This window comes from Triturus cristatus, chromosome 7 (assembly GCF_964204655.1).
Source record: "Triturus cristatus chromosome 7, aTriCri1.1, whole genome shotgun sequence".
Taxonomy (NCBI): Eukaryota; Metazoa; Chordata; class Amphibia; order Caudata; family Salamandridae; genus Triturus; species Triturus cristatus.
The window spans coordinates 1,566,988,075-1,567,011,337 of NC_140590.1; the positions used below are offsets into that span (position 1 = coordinate 1,566,988,075).

Below are 23,263 nucleotides of genomic sequence, written 5' to 3' on the forward strand. Positions count from 1 at the left end.
GACAGAGCGGTGACGTGGCGATTTGCATGCCGCGCCATTGCTCCGCCAAAAGTCGGAATCGGGCCCCATGTAACTGCTGTTCATGATGCTAGCTGAGCATTCAGGCTGAGTGAGCAGGACCGAAATGGGACCCCCATTTAGAGCCAGCTCTTGTCCGCAGAGGCAAGAACTTTAACAACCACCAAGAACTAAGGAAAGCCAAACCAACACCTAGGAAGCTTTCAGCCCATCAACCCACCTTCCGTCTACCTAGCACCGACATGCCCTACACCTCAAGAAGCGCACCTGGCCTGAGGACGACACCTACTTTTTTATCCAATCAGCATGCAACGCTGCAAACAAAAGACAGTTCTACTCTTCCACACCTTGGCCGCTTTCCTACAGCATGAGACACATCTGGCAAAAGGAACAACCCCTAGGGTTAAATTTCACGATGAGCCATTGTACAAGCTCTTTTGTGATACACGTCCAAATGAAACCGCTGCTGGCGGTGGTAGTTTCACTGGAAGCAGATGGATTACGAAACATACAGGTGAAGAAGTAAAGCCACGTGATTGCCATTCTTACCCAGCAACCATCCAGCCCTCCCTTGGTGAGACAATAAAATGCAGACTCAGCAAGCGTTGTACTCAAACAGATCCCAGCGCCACCATGAAGAAAGAATGGAGCATTGTGATCCTGCTGGGAGCTTTCCTCATCCTATCGCTGTGCAGTAACTCAGAGGAAAACCCAGGTCATGGCAACAACCCTCATAAACACTCTCGACGTCCTCCAAAACCAAAACGTGAGTAATAATCTCTTTTCATATTTACCAAAACACTTTGGCAATTCGGCCCCTGATGCAGGGATGTGTTTTGTTCCACAAGTGCCGCCCTTTACCTACACAAGCCTAGCGCTTTCTGGCCGGGTTGGACTTCTCCTCTCCAAACACCCTTTTTGAGAGTGAAAATATCCCTTTATGTCACCCAAGGAAAGCTGAGGACTCGGCTGATGGTCAGTCATTATGAGCTATACACAGTAGTCACAATTAAGCTCAATGATCGAACGGTTTCCAGTGGCGACCCTCTGTTAAACACAGAAAGAGTCTGAGAGGCAATGTAAACATTCAAACAAAGTACAAAGCACAAGTGCCAAGCAAGAACTATATGAAGCGAGAGGATGTCTTTTAGTTTTCTTGATTCTTTTTTTCAGAGGTATAAGATGCATAGACAGGTACAGCCAACGTGTTTCACCCGTTATGGGCTTCTTCAGGGCATTAAGACCAAAGGAATTGTTCCTATAGTCGATGCGATAGATCCTATTTTCATAGAGGTAACAGGAGCAAGGAGTAATGCTTGCTATATGTTTGACGAAATGATTCTTAGTATAGGCCAATCCAGTTTACTCGAGATTAGTTAGTAAGTCGTTATGATGACAAGCGTCACAAAGGGATGTATATCGTAGCATACGTGTGAATTTTAAAAGCGGAAAGCTTGTTCCGGCTTCAGTACGGCCCGAACAACGATAGGGAATGTGGACCCGTCCTCCACATTTCTGGGTTCACCCGTCGAGTCTTGAAGCGTCCTAAGCACTGCAGCAGCAATTTCGAAAAGAGTCATCCAATTTCGAAATTGCTGCTGCAGTGCTTAGGACGCTTGAAGACTCGACGGGTGAACCCAGAAATGTGGAGGATGGGTCCACATTCCCTATCATTGTTCGGGCCGTACTGAAGCCGGAACAGGTTTTCCACTTTTAAAATTCACACATATGCTACGATATACATCCCTTTGTGACGCTTGTCATCATAACGACTAACTAACTAACCTTGATTAAACTGGATTGGCCTATACTAAGAATCATTTCGTCAAACATATAGCGAGCATTACTCCTTGCTACTGTTACCTCTATGAAAATAGGATCTATCGCATCGACTTTAGGAACAATTCCTTTGGTCTTAATGCCCTGAAGAAGCCCATAATGGGTGAAACGCGTTGGCTGTACCTGTCTATCCATCTTATACCTCTGAAATAAAGAATCAAGAAAACTAAGAGACATCCTCTCGCTTCATATATTTCTTGCTTGGCACTTGTGCTTTGTACTTTGTTTGTATGTTTACATTGCCTCTCAGAGTCTTTCTGTGTTTAGTTTAATATTTGTGGTTTAATGGTGGCAAACCATTCTCTGAGGTGGGCAAATGTAAATTAGTCCTTTTGTTCTCTTTAATCAACTATAACCACACAAGTCGGTGCTCCGATATGTTCCCCTGGCCATCATTGTTTGTTTAGTGACCCTATGTTATTGGAAAAAAAAACACCACCATGATTGGAAATCAATATGTGGATTAAATACTTTAAATTTGCAGCACCATTCCTTAACAAGCATTGGCAAAAGCAATTAAATGGTCTTTTTGTTGTTGTTTTTGTTTTACAATGAAGGCTTTGGCGCAATGAGCAGGAGGATGTTTTATGTGTCAGGTTTTGTTCATCTCTTTCTGAGAGGGTGATTTCTTAGAGATAGAGGGTAGTCTCAGCAGAGAGGGCAAAAGATTGAAGAATCACAGAGTCTGACTGGCGTATTACTCTCCTGAGCAGGTATATTGCATACTGCCAACAGTGCTTAATTTGAGCCAGTGGTTGCTGGTGGGGTCCACTGACACTCATTGTCGGGGACCAGCTCTTATTTTTCCTCATCAGGCATTTACAGAGAGCACTAGACGGAAAAACACACGAAGGGGAAAGCAGGAGGACGAGAAAGAAGGAAAAATTGTCACAAAGGGAGAAAGCAGGAACCTGCAATAGTCAAATAAGGGGACAAGGAGTATCTGGTAGTGGCTTAAAGAGGCATGATGTGGATTCAAGACTACACTGGCTTCCTGTTCGGCGCACAGCCATTTAACAGCATAGCTGTGGCACCGCCACTCATTCTTTTACAAATTAAGCACTGACTGGCAGAAAGTGCAGGAAGCTGCCTGCTCCTCTCAAAGGGCCAGCACACTTTTAGAGAGACACTTATGACACTACTCAACAAAGCTGCAATACCTTGGATCAGACATAAGATTACTTATCAGCATTCCTCTGCACCTTAAATTGAGCAGTACCAACACTTATTAGTGGGACTGATGAACTTTCACTGGCAGAGTATGAGCACTTCACGCCAGAGCTGTCAACTTTGTACGAGAATGAACCAGCACTTCTCAAAAGGGCTGGAAAAGCTTTACTGGCCCACAATCGTTGCACTTTTTAGCAGGAGTCTATTTTACTTCGGACAGTATAGGAACTTCTCAGTGGGGATACTTTGCATTTAATGAGGCAGAGCCTGCACCTCAGAGCAAGGCTGCTGGTCCTTTAATGGGGAGTCCAGGGGCCAAATTGTGAATAGTTGCACTGGCTCAAAACAGAGCAGGGCACCTCTGTTTGTTTGCAAAATGTGCCTCTAAAGTATATACAGATAACTAGGAATTTCTGTACGTAAATGCATGGATTGCACACAACACACTTAGTAAACAGAGATCAGTGCTTGCCTCTGTCTGTTTTCGAGCTGTGCTGTCTCCAGTTCATGCATTGACTCCGAAAAACTCTGATAGTGCTGGCTGGTGCTCTTTGAAAGTGGTGGGAAGTGATACTTGCCATGAATTCCGGCGAGCCAGGGACACTGGCGAGCATGACATCTACGAAGGTTTGAGGATTCGCCCCCTGTTTGGATGTTGTGCAAATGAGGGCAAATAGTGTATTATAAGCTCAATTTTCTCAGAAACCTGAGGTTGTAAAAGAGCACTCATTCAATATTCAAGTACTTTCGTGGCCTGCCAAGATTTTGAAGCCTGACACTCCCCAGCAGTTGACCCCATTTATTCCAAATCAGCATTGGGTGCCCCCTGTATGTCTATACCTCTGTTGTGCCAGAGCGAGAATTTTGACATGGGTGACCCCCCCATGCAGTTGATACCTATAAGCCTGGAACGTCATATGATATACCAGTGCCAGCATCTCAAGACCCTCATGGGTGATGCAGCCATGCTCTACAAATCCTGATTGATAAATTGAGTGATTGCTTGAGAATTCTGGCATGCATTGCATACGTATGCCATGTGTGGGCCACATGCAAAAAACAAGCATTGGCATAGACAATAGGTCTCACCTTTGGGACCTTATAAATAGTTAGCCATGCAACAGTTGATGTTGTTGCACCAAGGATACTGTGCTGGATAACTAAACACTTATAAGGTCCCAAAGGCGAGACCTATTGGCTATGCCAATGCTTGTTAAATGATAGCATGTAAGTAGCAATACAGTGTTCTCTGCAGACGATGTCAAGCCCTGAGCACTCTGGAATAATGATATATATGTACCGTTTGAATGTAGCACCTTTATCTTTCTAGTAAAAGCATACGACATACTTAGGTTTTCCACATCATTAAATTTATGTGAAACACCGTGCCTCAAGTAGAAACTGGCGTGAGAAGTAAAAAGGATGTAAATGAAATGTTCACACCTCTTAGCAATTGTACAGATTTACAAATGAGAGAAAATAGCGTTCACTCATACTTTACACTCACTCTAACTGCCAACTACTTTGGCTGGTGAGCACAAAACAGCAAGTATTCAGTAAGAACACGCTCAAAATATCTGCAAAATGATTTGCCTACGATTTACCCCATTTGTTTAGCTACTGTGTAAATCAGATGCACTAATATCATGTCAACACAGCACAAATAACTGCACAGCTGAGATTTGACATACGATTTTTGCAGCAGTGTGCAATAACCCCATATACAGCTATTCCTGATCTTTCACTTCACAAACCATTAGTGTCAGTATACTACAATTCCCAGAATGCATTGATGTAAAAAGTGAAAGCGCAGGGTCAAAATTATGAGGAGGACCTGGCTTGGCAGTTCGGGCTGGACTGTTCTCATGAGGCACAGGGTCAAGACTGATTTGCATATGGCTGGGTTCAAACTGGAATGGCATGGTGAGCAAAAAAACGATGGATTTAGGCTCAGACCTCTCTACTGGGTTGAATGTATGACATTGTTCTGCATTCTGTCCATCAACTGTTGGTTTTGCATTTGTCAAAAATATGATGCCAGCATACAGAGAGAAATCTAGCAAACCAACTACTATGCAGTATACCAAAATTACGTTTACCGGGTTTCCTTCACTACTAAACAATACAAGCACTTGGTGTTTCACTTACGTTTTTTTATCTGCCTCCAAAGCTATTAAACAGTTTCATAACTAAACAACTATAGTAGATAAAGTAAAAAGCAAACACTCCCACATTCTTTGTAACTATGTTACTCTGCTGGTTTATCAAACCTTTTCATAAACAAATGTTTACATTTCTTTGCAGGCTTTGGGTCATAAGCAATACATCCTTCTAATGCAACAAGGAATGTAAAAAATAATCTTCTTGAAACTGATGGTTTGTTACCATCAATAAAAGCGCAGTGATATGCATATATGCAAATAGGCTTCTATCAAAGTAAATGCCCACTTTACAAGTAGTTGCGTAAAGACAGATCTCCATTTCTAACAGTGCAATTCGCACCAATTAAACAGCATATGCCACATTCGCATGAAGATTAGCTTGTGAAAATAGTGAGTACAAAAACGGAAAATGTCTGTAGTAAAAGACGCATAACATCAATAAAAGAATAAGAGCTAAACTTGTTTCCTAAAGCTTGATTCTTGCACACCTTTTTCTAAATTAATGGAAAAATGGTAATTTCATTTGCCGCACCTCAACTTCTATTATTTGTATCCCTGCAACGTTTGTCATGGATGAATGGCACACATAAAACTCTTTAAGTCAATCCTAAATATGTTCCAGTCTAATATAGACAACAAGCCTGTAGGAGATTGCTATTTTAGTATCAAGTAAAACAACGGCGCCACCTGCTGCACACAACTGATATGACAAATGGAGAGTTTACCCAGCAAAAGCAACAAGCGCAGCCACGCTAATTACTAACAGATGGCCCCTGCGCGCCACTGCTCGCTCCCGCAAGGTGGATGCCATGGCATGCATGAGTTTGTGAAAAGTGCAGACCATTTCCAAAAGATCATCTCCTAGTGCAGGACATGCGCGCTGCACTAGGCTCGACCTAATGACTGCCAGGTTGTCAAGTCCAGCTTTGTGTCATGGTTACTTGGCCCCATGCTTCATAGTTGTCTTCTCTAATGCAAAGATTTACCTCCAGTATATTAGTAACTCATTTTGCCAGAAGTGTCTCCTATGGCAAGAATTACCCATAGGGTACCAGTGCTGGCATTTTGCCATGGGTGGCTTATTTCAAGATTTATGTACCATGAGAGACCACCAGCATTTTGCCATGTGTACCCAGCATGCCAAGAGTTACCTCCAATATGCTACCACCAGCATTTTGCCGTAAGTGTCCGTTAGGTCCTGTATACTGGCACCAGCATTTACCATGGACGTTCCTTATGCAAAGAATTAGCTCCAGTGTGCCACCATTTTGCCACGTGTATGTCTTAAACCAAGAATGATGCCCAGTATGCTAGAAGTAGCTTTTTGTCATGGGTTCCCCTTGTGCTAAGAATGACATCTACTATGGCGGTGCCAGCATTTTGCGTTGGTGTCCTATATGTCAAGAATTCCACCCAGGGTTCAACTGCCACTATTTTACCACGAATACCCCTTGTGAAAATGTTTTCCTCTGAAATGACATTTTGCCAGGGGTGTCAGGAATTACCTCCTGCATGCTAGGGCCAGTGGCAGACTCACCCTCATTCATGCTCACTCACATCTCCACTCAACCAGGCAGATTTATTTATTTACTGCATCAGGCTTCAATAAGGGTTGTCATTTTTTATTTATTATACCAGTAACTATGCAAAACCTGTATAATAAACATGCATTAGCAAAGCCAATCGGTTTGACGTTTGCATGGTTCATGCAGAAATGTGCACAATATATGGGCACACAAAGTACGATTATCCATATATGCAGACAACTTAAACCTAACGGCCTGATTTTGAGTTTGGCAGTCTGATGGACCACCAAACCCAGGGGGGTGGTGCGGCAACTGCGGCACCGGATGTCCGACACCATATTCTGACTTTGGCGGTCGGACTGCCATAGGACCGCTGCTACCACCAGGGATCCGCGATCCCTGGCAGTCTTGCAGCAGTCTGAGGACACAATATGCTGGGGGTGCAGCTGCTGCACCACAAAGCATATTAGGGTAAGCCCGCCATGAAAAGGGGGGTGGTGAGGAAACTAAGGGGCCCGACAGGGCAACCTGGTGCCCCGGTACACGGAGTGCATGCAGGGGGGCAAATGGTGTGCCTTCCTGTCATCCTGCCCCCCCAGTTCCTGCACAGCATTGACTTTACAGTCCAAGTGATGGAACGAGCTGTGGCGGTCCCAATTCGCTGCCTTTCTAAAGCTTGCCTATGAGCCTTAGAAAGGCAGTGCCAACTTGTAATCCGGCATGCGGTTGGCGATTGAGTTTGGAAGCCGGGGCGGGACGGTGTCGTGCCATCCCGCTCCCACACCGCCAAACTCATAATCATGCCCTAAGTGATAATCCAATGATGAAACGACAGGGCTTGAGCCACTATAGAGTTAGGTTTCTGCTCCGTCCCCCCACAAATTGCTGAAGATTTCACTTACGACCCACAATATTGGGTGAATGGCTGCTGTCAGTAAAGAAGCTCTGGACTCTGATTGATAGAGTGACATGGTAAAAACATTGATTTCATGTGCTGGTTCTGTCAAGTGCCATCAAGAAACAAGTGAACTGGTGAGTCACATAGATCTGTACGGTTTTTAGGATGTTGAGAAATAAGGGGTAGCCTCTTTATATCATCTTAGGTGAGTCGAAGTCCAAAAAATAAAAAGGTCTTAGTATCCCAAAAATAAAAATGCTTTAGGCTATCTACACAGGATACCACTGATCTGACGTCACCAAAGGCGTTGAGGACATCAGATCTCATGTTGCATAAGAATTCTGGGACTTTGCAATGTCTTTTTGGTGAACTGAATGTTATTTGCAGCTGCAAACATCAATGTTCATATCCAGGATATAATTTCAAAATTCATTCTTGTATTTTGTTTAGGTGTACCAAATACAAATATATGTTTTGTACCATAAAACCGAAGTTACAGTTGCATTCTGGGCAATAATCAGGCCCATTATATGTCTGCCTAGCTGATTTTTCAATCACCATTCAGTGTTTATAAAATACAGTGCACAATCAAGCAGCACACATCTCAAGTGTTCAATGGAATAAGGTGTAGAATAAAATAATCCTGTTTACATTCACAGCGCTTAATCGATCTGCCTTTTGTTCAAAAGGAATTATCTTCAGGTATTTGACTCGGGGCCGGACTGGCCGTAGCGGCACCGGGCAATCTCCCGGTGCGCCGCACGGGTGGGGGCCGGTTTTGGGCCCCTGGGGGCCGTTTTTGTTACAGGGCTGTTTTTGCAGCATAGCTGCATAATCGGCCCTGTAACAAAATCGGCCGAAAACCGGCCCTGGCAAAGAGCTCGGCGGCACCACCAACCCCCCGCGGGAGGGGTGAGCGGGGCCGCTGAGCACTTTGCCAGGGTCGGTTTTGGTTCCCAAATTGTATTCAATTGAGACAATGGATGCCTTCTTCTGCTAACACATAAACAATCCTGCTCTTGACAAACTACTTATCCTCTTTAAACCTTCCTGGCAACACTTTCCCAGACTCAGTCACTCCTCTGCGCTCCAGATCGGAGCTTATACCAGCCAGGACATGAAGAAGGTACAACGACAAACAACTTCTAGACGGAAACGTCATGTCCAAATACTTAAATACCTATGTCATCTAGCAATAACCTGGCAGTATACAGGAATGTCCTATGAGTCACATGGTGTGATTCGTGATAGAGCAAAGAGGTAAAAACAAGACTTAAAAAAACTATTGAACTAAAGAAGGCAAAATCAATGGTCAACTCCCTCTAACCAGTGAATAACACAATCAGGGACAAACTGCACCAGAATTCTACTCCTCTTGTTCCCACTTGAAATCAGAGACATTTGAATAAAGAATCAGCTGCAGCCTGTTGATAATTGTCTATGTATTCATGCTGGAGAGAGAAGCCCAGTGCTTAATTTGTAAACGAATAAATGCCACGGCCCAAATGTTTCTCAGATGCTGCCGGTGTTGCTGCTAAATATTGGGTTACCGAGTACCAAGATTTTTAGTCTTGATGTTACCACATGCTTTTTTCACCCAATAACATACTCTCCCTGGCCCCTGGACCGAATTTGAACGGACTTTCACATCGTGGCCATTGAACTCACCTGGCACTTCTGTCCTGCTGTCTTGAGCGAGACAGCTCTTTCCTGCTTTCCTGCCTTCCCTCCCGCCGCCGCACCGCAAACCACCGCGGCCGCAGTGAGGAGGGACTCCATTACCCAGACTCCTTAGCAGTCTGAGGGCGGGACCCGGAAACGCTGCCTAAGCGCCTGGAGGCGCTATAAATCATTGCCTCTCTCCCGCGTCGCGGGACAGCGCGCGGGCAGCGCCGGGCTAAGCCCGGGCAAAGGGCGGGCCGTCTGTGGCCGTCAGGGGCAGCAGGAGGCAGGGCTGGGCCCTGTATCGTGGCTCCACTACTAAGGACAACCGACGTAAGACTGGTATTTATGTTGGCTGAAGAACACTGTCGCGAGTATTTACTGCCGGGGTGCTCTTTTTTCTTTCCGCCACCCCCTCTGGGGCGTTTACCTCATTGTGCTTTAAGGACTGTTGTATTGTGAAAATCTACTTTGTATTAACCATGTCGTCTCGTAAGTCACAAGGTAAACCATCGCTATTAGGAGGTTCAGTATGTGGTACACTGGACAACTTTCTTATAAGGGCCACATCGGTCCTCGAAAAAGAAATTGCTTTGGCAGAACGACGCTTATCGGCTGACAATCTACCGATTAAGCGTTCTTCATTAGGCCCGATCCAGTTGGCCACCTCCCCAGAGTTTGTCCCACCTCTTCTTTGCCTGGGGAACAAAACAACGAGTGATGCCAGCACTTCCATATTAGAGCAAGATAGCATCCTTGTGGTAAATATGTCTAACAATCAGACAGGGTTACCGATTAATCAATCCCCTGTCTCTCTTTCACTTTCCACCACTCTAGAGAGCCACATACTTAACATCGACACTGTAACTGCTCAGATGAATAAAAGTAAAGTACTTTCCCCTCTCAGTCCACCACCTAAAAAAAGGAAGAGGGGAGGGAAAAAATCCCTTAATAAAACTAATTCATTTAATCTCCCCAAGAGGTCGGTTTCTATACCTTCTTCAAAGGCCGTGGGGGGCGATACCCATTCGAACCCTCGTTCCTTTGATTCCTTAACTGACGATCTAATGGAACGTTTGGAGTCTCTTATCAGATCACTCCTTCTTCCATTTTTGGAAAGAATGAAGAGACTGTCTATTCAACTCGGGTCAATAGAAAATTCATTGCAAAATAATACTAACCAAATAAAACTTCACCTTTCTGATAGAGCGACCCACTCAAATTGCGTGTCATCATTAAATCCATCTCCACTGACCGCTGGTAGACAGAGCAAGACAGTGGCCGTTCAAACAGTACCATCCTCCTCAAGTACTAAATTTCAGAACACTCCCCAGATGGTTGTGACTGGTACAGAAAAGGGCAAGACGAATCCCAGTGAGAAATCTCTTCACACTGTCTCTACACATGGAACTGCTCTTAGTGCTCCGAGTCACTTCGAAGGGGAAAACATCCAGCACATAGATCTCCCTCCGGAGGCGGCTCCTTACGTTGTAGCCTTAGCAGGTGTCCCTATACTAGAAAATGGAAAAAAAGAGGGTTATAGTGACCTAAAAAATAAGGTCATTCACTGGCTGGCACAGAATAGACCTTTACCCCCAAATATTGATGGGCAAATCCTAAATGTTCGTAGACTGGGCTGGCTCAGCCCTAGACCGAAAGATATACAAGGTGATTTGATCATAGTAAATTTTAGAGACCGTAGGGCAACATCCTATATAGTAAACTATTATCAAGGGCCTAGCCAGAGCGCTATTAGAACTTACGATCTGACTTGTTTTTCGCCACAGCCCCTATTGATGAATTTTACTCACCCAACAACCCATTCCCATTTCCTACCTGGGGGTTTAAACTTTAACATTCCCACCTCCAATCGTTACTCAATTCTTCGGGGTTTGGAAGATGTGGATTGACTTTATACTGGGGGAAAAACCTGTGATCTCCCGGGGTCTGTTGACAAGAAAGTAGACAATCCCGACTCTCGGCCCTTCAACCCTAATCCTCCCATAGCTCAAAATAGGACCATACAACCACGAGACTTAACTCCTGTACAACTTAGGGTGGATACCCCATGGGTTTCTCCCCCCCCACCTTCAAATACCATCATGGGTCATAATCTGAAGACCATGAGCCCAAAAATGGAGGTCTTATCTTGGAACGTGGCTGGCCAACGCTCTAAACTTGGGAATGAAATTTGGAGTAACTTTATCTCCAACTTTAGTATCTTATGTTTGCAGGAGACGTGGCTGTCATCGGAGGTTCATCTAGATGGGTTTAAAACTTACTTCTCACCTGCCCAACCTTCCAACTCCGGTAGAGCTAAGGGTGGACTAACCATCTACGTTTCAAATCTGATTAATACTAATAATTTTCGGATAATAAAACTCGACCCCAACTATCAGATCCTTAGCTTTGGATTAAACACGAAGGACCATTTTCTCCTGGTAAATTTTTATAATAACCTCCCAGAGATAGAAGCTGCCAATCTAGTAAATACTATTAGTTCCTTAATTTCATCCACTATAAGGAAACTATCCAGGGGGGTAACCATCTTATGGGGTGGTGACTTCAACCATCCCCCCTGTCAAGTGATCAATCAATTCCTATGCGGTATGAATGATGAGAGTGACAACTCCATTCCTCACTTCAGTCATACAAGATTGGGCAGCGCTCTAAACGAAGCTATGTTTAATTTAAACTTAGGAATGGCCAATAATTTACCCAATCTAAATATGTCAATGGCCCCTACCTTTCATGGGAGAGGTTTCCATTCTACTATTGACTTTATTCTGCTGTCAAATGATGCTTTATTTGGTAACTGCTCTTTCCATTTACATCAGATTGTTCTGAGCGACCACTATCCTTTGAGTGTTTCTTTTCAGCCCTTGCTCCGACATAATCTTAGCATCCATAGCCTACTGGATCAAAACAATTTGGCAATGGATAGGAGTAACGGCTATTCACTTAAGTGGTCTGTTGTTGACCCTGCAGACATCACAAAAGCTGTGGTCACCAACGCATTCTCGTCTATTGAAAAATGTTTGGATTTGACCACAGCAGATATTGATGTTGTTACCAGCTTTGGACTTTTGACAAAAGCTATAAACGAAGCTCTAAGGGCAAAAAATAATAACAAATCAAACAATAGAATAGGCTGGTTTAATCATAGTTGCACTGTAGCCTACTCAAAATTAAAGTTGGCCCTATGCGTGACAATCAGGGACCCTGTTGAGATCTCCAAATTGAGGAGGGCCTATAAGTCCGCTCAAAAAGAGAGAAAATTGGAGTTAAAACAACAACTCTGGGACCAACTGCACGAGAGCTGCTTATCTAAAAATAGTGCCCCTTTTTGGAAAGTGGTAAAATCACCTTTCCTAACGGACAGTGGTGGCACCCCTAAAATTGAGGTCGCCATAGATGAAAAAGATTGGGTGGACTATTTTTCTAAAGTTTTTATGAAAAATCCAGTATTCAATGATGATACGATTGGGGATTCTTCTAATCAATGGTCCTCTCCGTTCCCTCTTGATCTGGATATCTCTCCAGATCAGGTTACTCGGGCCCTAAGCGCAAGTAAGCTAGGGAAGGCCCCGGGCCCCGATGATCTTTGGATTCCTTTTTTGACCAGGGTTTTTAATGCACTATGCATTGTGGGATTTCTGGAATCCTGGAGAAAATCCATTTTAGTCCCTATTTTTAAGAAAGGGGACCGTAACATAGCCTCGTGCTATCGTCCAATCTCCCTCTTAGATTCCTTGGGGAAAATGATGGGCCGGATAATTCTCGCTCGCTTGCAAGAGTGGGCTGAGGATAACCACATCTTATCAGACCTACAATATGGGTTTCGCGAGGGTCTCGGGACCATTGATCAAGCCTTAAATCTATCTCTTCTGATAGATAAATATGTAAACATTAAGGCTGGAGCTCTTTACATGGTCTTCGTTGACCTCTCTGCCGCATTTGACTGCGTCAATCACGCGAAACTCTGGTCTGTTCTGCTTGAGATGGGGGTGGAGCAGAGAGTTGTCACCGTTCTGAGAGAACTATACACTAACGCGACTGCCAGGGTGAGATTCGGGACCAGTGGAGAACTCACGGCGCCGTTCGGAGTGGAGCGGGGCGTTAGGCAAGGTTGCGTTTTGGCCCCCTTTCTCTTTTCCCTTTACACCAATGGATTGGAGAAAGACATGCTGAGGGGGGCCCGCGACCTCCCTAACATAGGAAATCGCCCCATTCCTGCCCTCCTCTATGCGGACGACGCCGTGATACTAGCCCGTACCCCAAATGAATTACAAAGGGCACTTAATAGGAACTCATCCTTCATGACTAGTTTGGATCTTAAGGTCAACATCAGCAAAACTTTTGTCATGAAGGCTGGAGCTGGTAATACTAAAAATATCAAAACCAGGGACATCTATCTGAATAAGGAAAAATTGGCATCTACCGATAGATATCCCTACCTAGGCGTAATGATAGACCAGAAGTTAAACTGGAAATCGGCAGTTGAAGTGAGAAAACTCCACTTCACGAGAACTACTACGGCCCTTGTTAATTTTTCAAGAAAAATAGGAAAAAAGGCACCTACGGAAATGAATAAAATATACAAGGCTAAATGTATTACAGTGGCCTTGTATGGAGCAGGTCTCTGGGGCTATGCGATTTTGGATTCTATCCAGGGGATTGAAAATATCTTTTTGAAGTATCTTCTCGCCTTGCCGAGGAGCGCTCCGATTTTTCCCTGCCACTCAGAATTGGGCATTCCATATGTGGCAGATCTCGCGAGAATTCAGCCACTTCTATTGTGGCATCGAATTTGGACATCGGACCACACAGTCTTCTCTCAATCAATAATTCAAGATTGTAAAGCCCTTGAATATGCACTTAAATCAAGGTGGTTATCTTATGTTAAAAGTTTTTTGACTGATCTAGGGCTAGCAAAATATTACTACGATCCCTTCTTAATCCGGGAGTTATCGAGGAAGGTCTTTCAGAAAACATGCTTAAATCACCTTGAAGAGTTAAGACTTACCTCTGAAGTCGGAAAAAAATCTGTTAGACACAGTCTGACCGTTCAGACGGTATTTGGGATCCAGCCCTATTTAACCTGTAACCTCACTCCTTATGAACTTTTTCTCTTGGTTAGGTTCAGGCTGAACTTTTTTCACCGCCTTGTTGCCTTCCCGCTGAGAAACAATTGGGCGAAAATACTCCCCCTCTGCCCTTGTGACGAGACTTCTATTCAATCTACAATGCATACTATTTTCTTTTGCAAATTTTATACTGATCATCGGAAGAAACTTCTCATCCCATTATTAAAACGACTGGGTTTTCGAACATGTCGCCCAGCTTTCCTTTATTTACAGCAAATGGATGGGGAGGGCTTGGTTTACATTGTCTCAAATCTATTACAATATATTATGCGCCATAGAGCAAACTTAGATTGACCTTGCCGACCTAATGATGTCTGAATGGGAAATGTGCCTTTTATCTTGTATTAACGCTATGATTGAAGTTTTCTTTCTTCTCTTTTTTAATACTTACTGGTTTATTAATATTATGATCAGTGATGATGAATTTTATTGTTGATGTATTTTATTGAGATGTTTTTTTAAATATTGCATTTGTTTCTGTATCTTTTATGACCTTTCTTTGGAAGGTCGAATAAAGAATTCTTTTTTTTTTTTTTTTTTTTTTACTCTCCCTGGCCCCTGGCCTCACTCTTGCAGGATATTTTTCATCCCTTTTTAGGTCTCGCTTGACCCAGCGCATGCGCTGGTCTGGCGAGACTTTTTTGTGAGGGCTCAAAAAAATGCTACCATGGCCAACCTAGAGCTACAGTGCATATGCGCGGGCGCGCGCTTAGGAGCAGAAGCTGGCAAACCTCGTCATGCTCATTAAGCGCCCGCGATCACTTTCACTTTCGTTTGCGATCACTTTCGCGGCGCCCCTTTGATGTTCTCGTTCAAAGAACATCAAACATCAAAGAACATGTTGTTGAGTTAATGCTTTGCTGCGCCCGTTTGACTTACAATGTGCTTTCTCTTTCCACAAACTCGATGTTTGTGTGCATTTATTTTGAGATGCTTTTAGTATTACTGTTTTGTGACTTAAAGAACATTAAGGAAATGTTACTGTGAAACTGGACAACGTTCACAGTGTTTATTTCTGATCGCAGCGGCTGCTTCATGTCCGTTGCACCATTCAGGGAGTCCTTTCGTTGGCGCTTTCATGAGGACATGATGAGGAAGCTGTAAACGTTTGGCACATTCTCTTTAAAAGCACAGCATGTTGGCGACTGGTTAATCGATTAGACCTATGTAGCGCTTTGGATCTCAAAGCGCTATGGTGGATGCAGCAGTTACAACTCATGAAATATGGGGTGCAACTCACAAGGAGGGGGCAGGTTTGAGTGCACATTGGCTGCAATCGAACTCTTAAGATGATGGGCTGTGTGTATCCATTATCAGCACTCACTCTTCGCTAAGTGATCTTGTTTGTTTTGTTGTTGTGTTAATGCTTTGCTGCGCCCGTTTGACTTACAACGTGCTTTCTCTTTCCACAAACTCGATGTTTGTGTTCCTTTATTTTGAGATGGTTTTAGTATTACTGTCACACACACACACAACCACACACAACCACACACACAACCACAACCACACGCACAACCACACAACCACACACACACAACCACACACACACAAAACCACACACACACACAACCACACACAACCACACACACAACCACACAACCACACACAACCATACACACAACCACACACACAACCACACACACAACCACACACACACACAACCACAACCACACACACAACCACACACACAACCACATGCACAACCACACAACCACACACAACCACACACACACAACCACACACAATCACACAACCACACACAACTAGACAACCACACACTCAACCACACACACAACCACACACAACCACACACAAACACACACACACAACCACACACACAACCACAACCACAACCACACACACACAACCACACAAAGAACCACACACGCACAACCACACCCACAACCACACACACACAACCACACCCACAACCACCCACACACACAACCACACCCACACACACACACAACCACAACTACACACAACCACAACTACACACACACAACCACATACAACCACAACCACACACACAACCACACACACAACACACACAAGCAGACACATAACCACACACACATAACCACAACCACACACACAACTACACACACACACAACCAAACACACAACCACACACACAACCACACACACAACCACACACAACCACACCCAACCACACACACAACCACACACACACAACCACACACAACCACACAACCACAACCACACAACCACACACACACAACCACACACAACAAGCACACAACCACGCACACAACCACACACAACCACACCCACACACACAACCACAACCCCACACACAACGCACGCAACCACACACACACAACCACAACCACACATACAACAACAACCACACACACACAACCACACACAACCACACACACAACCACAGCCACACACACAACACACACAACCACACACACACACACAACCACAACCACACACACAACCACACACACACAACCACACATATAACCATACACACAACCACACACACAACCACACCAACAACCACAACCACACACACAACCACCAACAACCACACATAACCACACACACAACCACACACACACATCCACACACAACCACACACACAACCACAACCACACACACACCTACACACACACAACCACACACACACAACCATACCCAGCCACACACACAACCACACACACAACCATACACACAAGCACACACATAACCACACACACAACCACACACACAACAACACAACCACAACCATACACACAACCACACACACACACAACCACACCCAACTGCACATACACAACCACACACACAACCACACACACAACACATGCAACCACAACCACACACACAACCACACACACGCAACCACAACCACACATACAACCACAACCACACACAACCACACACACACACAACCACACACACAACCACACACACAACACACATACAACCACACACACAACCACACATACACACACAACCACACACACAACCACAACCACACACACAATCACACCCAACCACACATCCACACACACCCACAACCACACCCAATCACACATCCACACACACCCACAACCACACCTGCACCCACAACCGCACCCACACACACACAACCACACACACAACCACACACTCAACCACACACACCCACACACACAAACACACACAAACACACACAAAACCGCACACACAATACACACAACCACAACCCCATACAACCACACACACAAGTACACACACAACCACACACAACTACACATCCACACACACCTACAACCGCACCCGCACCCACAACAGCACCTGCTCCCTCAACCACACCCACAACCACACCCACACACACAACCACACACACAACCACACACACAACTACACACAACCACAACCATACACACAACCACACACAACCACACCCAACTGCACATACACAACCACACACACAACCACACACACAACCACACACACAACACATGTAACCACAACCACAACCACACACACAACCACACACACGCAACCACAACCACACACACAACCACACACACAACCACACACACAACCACACACAACCACAACCACACACAACCCCACACACACAACCACACACACAACCACACACACACAACCACACACACAAACACAACCACACACGCAACCACAACCACACACAACCACACACACACACACAACCACACACACAACACACATACAACCACACACACAACCACACACACAACCACAACCACACACAACCACACACACAATCACACCCAACCACACATCCACACACACCCACAACCACACCCAACCACACATCCACACACACCCACAACCACACCTGCACCCACAACCGCACCCACACACACACACAACCAAACACACAACCACAACCACACACTCAACCACACACACAACCACACACAACCACACACACAACCACACACACAAACACACACAAAACCACACACACAACACACAAAACCACAACCACATACAACCACACACACAAGTACACACACAACCACACACAACTACACATCCACACACACCTACAACCACACCCGCACCCACAACAGCACCTGCTCCCACAACCACACCCACAACCACACCCACACACACAACCACACAAACAACCACACACACACACAACCACACACACAACCACAACCTCACACAACCACACCCAACCACACCCAACCACACCCAACCACACCCAACCACACATCCACCCACAACCGCACCCACACACAACCACAACCACACACACAACCACACACAACCACACACAAAACCACACACACAAAATCACAACCATACACACAACCACACACACACATAACCACACACAACCGCACATACACTACCACACACACAACCACACACAACCACACACACAACACACACCACCACAACCACATATAACCACACACACAACCACACACAACCACACACAACCACACATCCACACACACCCACAACCCCACCCGCACCGATAACTGCACCCACAACCACACCCACAACCACACCCACACACACAACCACACAAACAACCACACACACACAACCACACACACAACCACACACACACAACCGTACACAAACACACACACAACCATACACACACAACCACACACACACAGCCACACACACAGCCACACACACAACCACAACCACACACAACCACACACACAATCACACCCAACCACACATCCACACACACCCACAACCACACCCAACCACACATCCACACACACCCACAACGACACCTGCACCCACAACCACACCCACACACACATAACCACACACACAACCACACACTCAACCACAGACATAACCACACACAACCACACACACAACTACACACACAAACACACACAAAACCACACACACAACACACACAACCACATACAACCACACACACAAGTACACACACAACCACACACAACTACACATCCACACACACCTACAACCGCACCCGCACCCACAACAGCACCTGCTCCCACAACCACACCCACACACACACCCACACACACAACCACACACACAACCACACACACAACCACACACAACCACAACCATACACACAACCACACACACACACAACCACACACAACTGCACATACACAACCACACACACAACCACACACACAACCACACACACAACACATGCAACCACAACCACAACCACACACACACAACCACACACACACAACCACAACCACACACAACCACACACACAACCATACACACAACCACACACAACCACAACCACACACAACCACACACACACAACCACACACAACCACACCCAACTGCACATATACAACCACACACACAACCACACACACAACCACACACACAACACATGCAACCACAACCACAACCACACACACAACCACACACACGCAACCACAACCACACACACAACCACACACACAACCACACACAACCACACACACACACAACCACACCCAACTGCACATACACAACCACACACACAACCACACACACAACCACACACACAACATGCAACCACAACCACACACACAACCGCACACATGCAACCACACACACAACCACACACACAACCACACACACAACCACACACAACCACAACCACACACAACCACACACACACAACCACACACACAACCACACACACACAACCACACACACACACACAACCACACACACAACACACATACAACCACACACACAACCACACACACACACACACAACCACACACACAACCACAACCACAACCACACACACAATCACACCCAACCACACATCCACACACACCCACAACCACACCCAACCACACATCCACACACACCCACAACCACACCTGCACCCACAACCGCACCCACACACACACACAACCACACACACAACCACACACTCAACCACACACACAACCACACACAACCACACACACAAACACACACAAAACCACACACACAACACACACAACCACAACCACATATAACCACACACAAGTACACACACAACCACACACAACTACACATCCACACACACCTACAACCGCACCCGCACCCACAACAGCACCTGCTCCCACAACCACACCCACAACCACACCCACACACACAACCACACAAACAACCACACACACACAACCACACACACACAACCACACACCCACAACACACACACACAACCACACACACACAACCACACACACAACCACAACCTCACCCAACCACACCCAACCACACCCAACCACACCCAACCACACATCCACACACACCCACAACCACACCTGCACCCGCAACCGCACCCACACACAACCACAACCACACACACAACCACACACAACCACACACACAACCACACACTCAAAATCACAACCATACACACAACCACACACACACATAACCACACACAACCGCACACACACTACCACACACACAACCACACACAACCACACACACAACACACACCACCACAACCACATACAACCACACACACAACCACACACACAACCACACACAACCACACATCCACACACACCCACAACCCCACACGCACCCATAACTGCACCCACAACCACACCCACACCCACAACCACACCCACACACACAACCACACAAACAACCACACACACACAACCACACACACAACCACACACACACAACCGTACACAAACACACACACAACCATACACACACGACCACACACACACAGCCGCACACACAACCACACACACAACCACAACCACACACAACCACACACACAATCACACCCAACCACACACCCACAACCACACCCAACCACACATCCACACACACCCACAACCACACCTGCACCCACAACCACACCCACACACAACCACACACACAACCACAACCACACACTCAACCACACACATAACCACACACAACCACACACACAACCACACACACAAACACACACAAAACCACACACACAACACACACAACCACAACCACATACAACCACACACACAAGTACACACACAACCACACACAACTACACATCCACACACACCTACAACCGCACCCGCACCCACAACAGCACCTGCTCCCACAACCACACCCACAACCACACCCACACACACAACCACACACACAACCACACACAACCACAACCATACACACAACCACACACACACACAACCACACCCAACTGCACATACACAACCACACACACAACCACACACACAACCACACACACAACACATGCAACCACAACCACACAAACAACCACACACACGCAACCACACACAACCACACACACAACCATACACACAACCACACACAACCACAACCACACACAACCACACACACACAACCACACACACAACCACACACAAACAAACACAACCACACACACAACCACACACACAACCACACACACACAACACACATACAACCACACACACACAACCACACACACACACACACAACCATACACACAACCACAACCACACACAACCACACACACAATCACACCCAACCACACATCCACACACACCCACAACCACACCCAACCACACATCCACACACACCCACAACCATACCTGCACCCACAACTGCACCCACACACACACAACCACACACACAACCACAACCACACACTCAACCACACACACAACCACACACAACCACACACACAAACACACACAAAACCACACACACAACACACACAACCACAACCACATACAACCACACACACAAGTACACACACAACCACACACAACTACACATCCACACACACCTACAACCGCACCCGCACCCACAACAGCACCTGCTCCCACAACCACACCCACAACCACACCCACACACACAACCACATAAACAACCACACACACACAACCACACACACACAACCACACAACCACAACACACACACAACCACACACACACAACCACACACACAACCACAACCACACACAACCACACACACAACCACACACAACCACACCCAACCACACATCCACACACACCCACACCTGCACCCACAACCACACACAACCACAACCACACACACAACCACACACAACCACACACAACCACACACACAAAATCACAACCATACACACAACCACACACACACATAACCACACACAACTGCACACACACTACCACACACACAACCACACACACAACACACACCACCACAACCACATACAACCACACACAACCACACATCCACACACACCCACAACCCCACCCACACCCATAACTGCACCCACAACCACACCCACACCCACAACCACACACACAACCACACAAACAACCACACACACAACCACACACACAACCACACACACAAAACCATACACAAACACACACACAACCATACACACACAACCACACACACACACAACCACACACACACAACCACACACACAACCACACCAAGCATTGGTATAGCCAATAGGTCTCACCTTTGGGATCTTATAAGTGTTTAGCCACGCAACAGTTGATGTGGTTGCACCAAGGATATTGTGCTGCATAACTAAATACTTAGAAGGTATCAAAAGCAAGACCTATTGGCTATGCCAATGCTTGTTTCTACCTTTTCATTGATTTTCCATCTACCTCTTTTTTTACCCCCTCTGCTGCCTTTTCTCTCTTGTTCAATGTCAAAAGTCTGAGGATAAAAATAAGTCTCAGTTCCAAAAAAGACTTACAGTTCCCTCCACCTGCAAGCACTAGCACAAATTAAGCACAGGGTAAGACCCATCCTTGGGCCCCTTCTGCGCATGACAGCATAGATGTTCATGAAAGCCTGTCCAAGAAGAAATTCCATTTGCCAAGGGTGAGCTTCAGCACACCTTAGGAGGTTTGCCA

The 23,263-nt window shown here is 45.9% G+C and overlaps 1 long non-coding RNA gene across 1 annotated transcript in view; it reads left to right on the top strand.

Annotated features, from left to right (window-relative positions):
* Window positions 1–455: 455 nt before the first annotated feature.
* LOC146812392 (uncharacterized) overlaps window positions 456–23,263 on the top strand; it is a 153,519-nt gene continuing 130,711 nt past the window's right edge. Inside the window, exon 1 of the long non-coding RNA XR_014966844.1 lies at window positions 456–784. This is a non-coding gene — a long non-coding RNA (uncharacterized LOC146812392). The remainder of the gene's footprint in view (window positions 785–23,263) is intronic.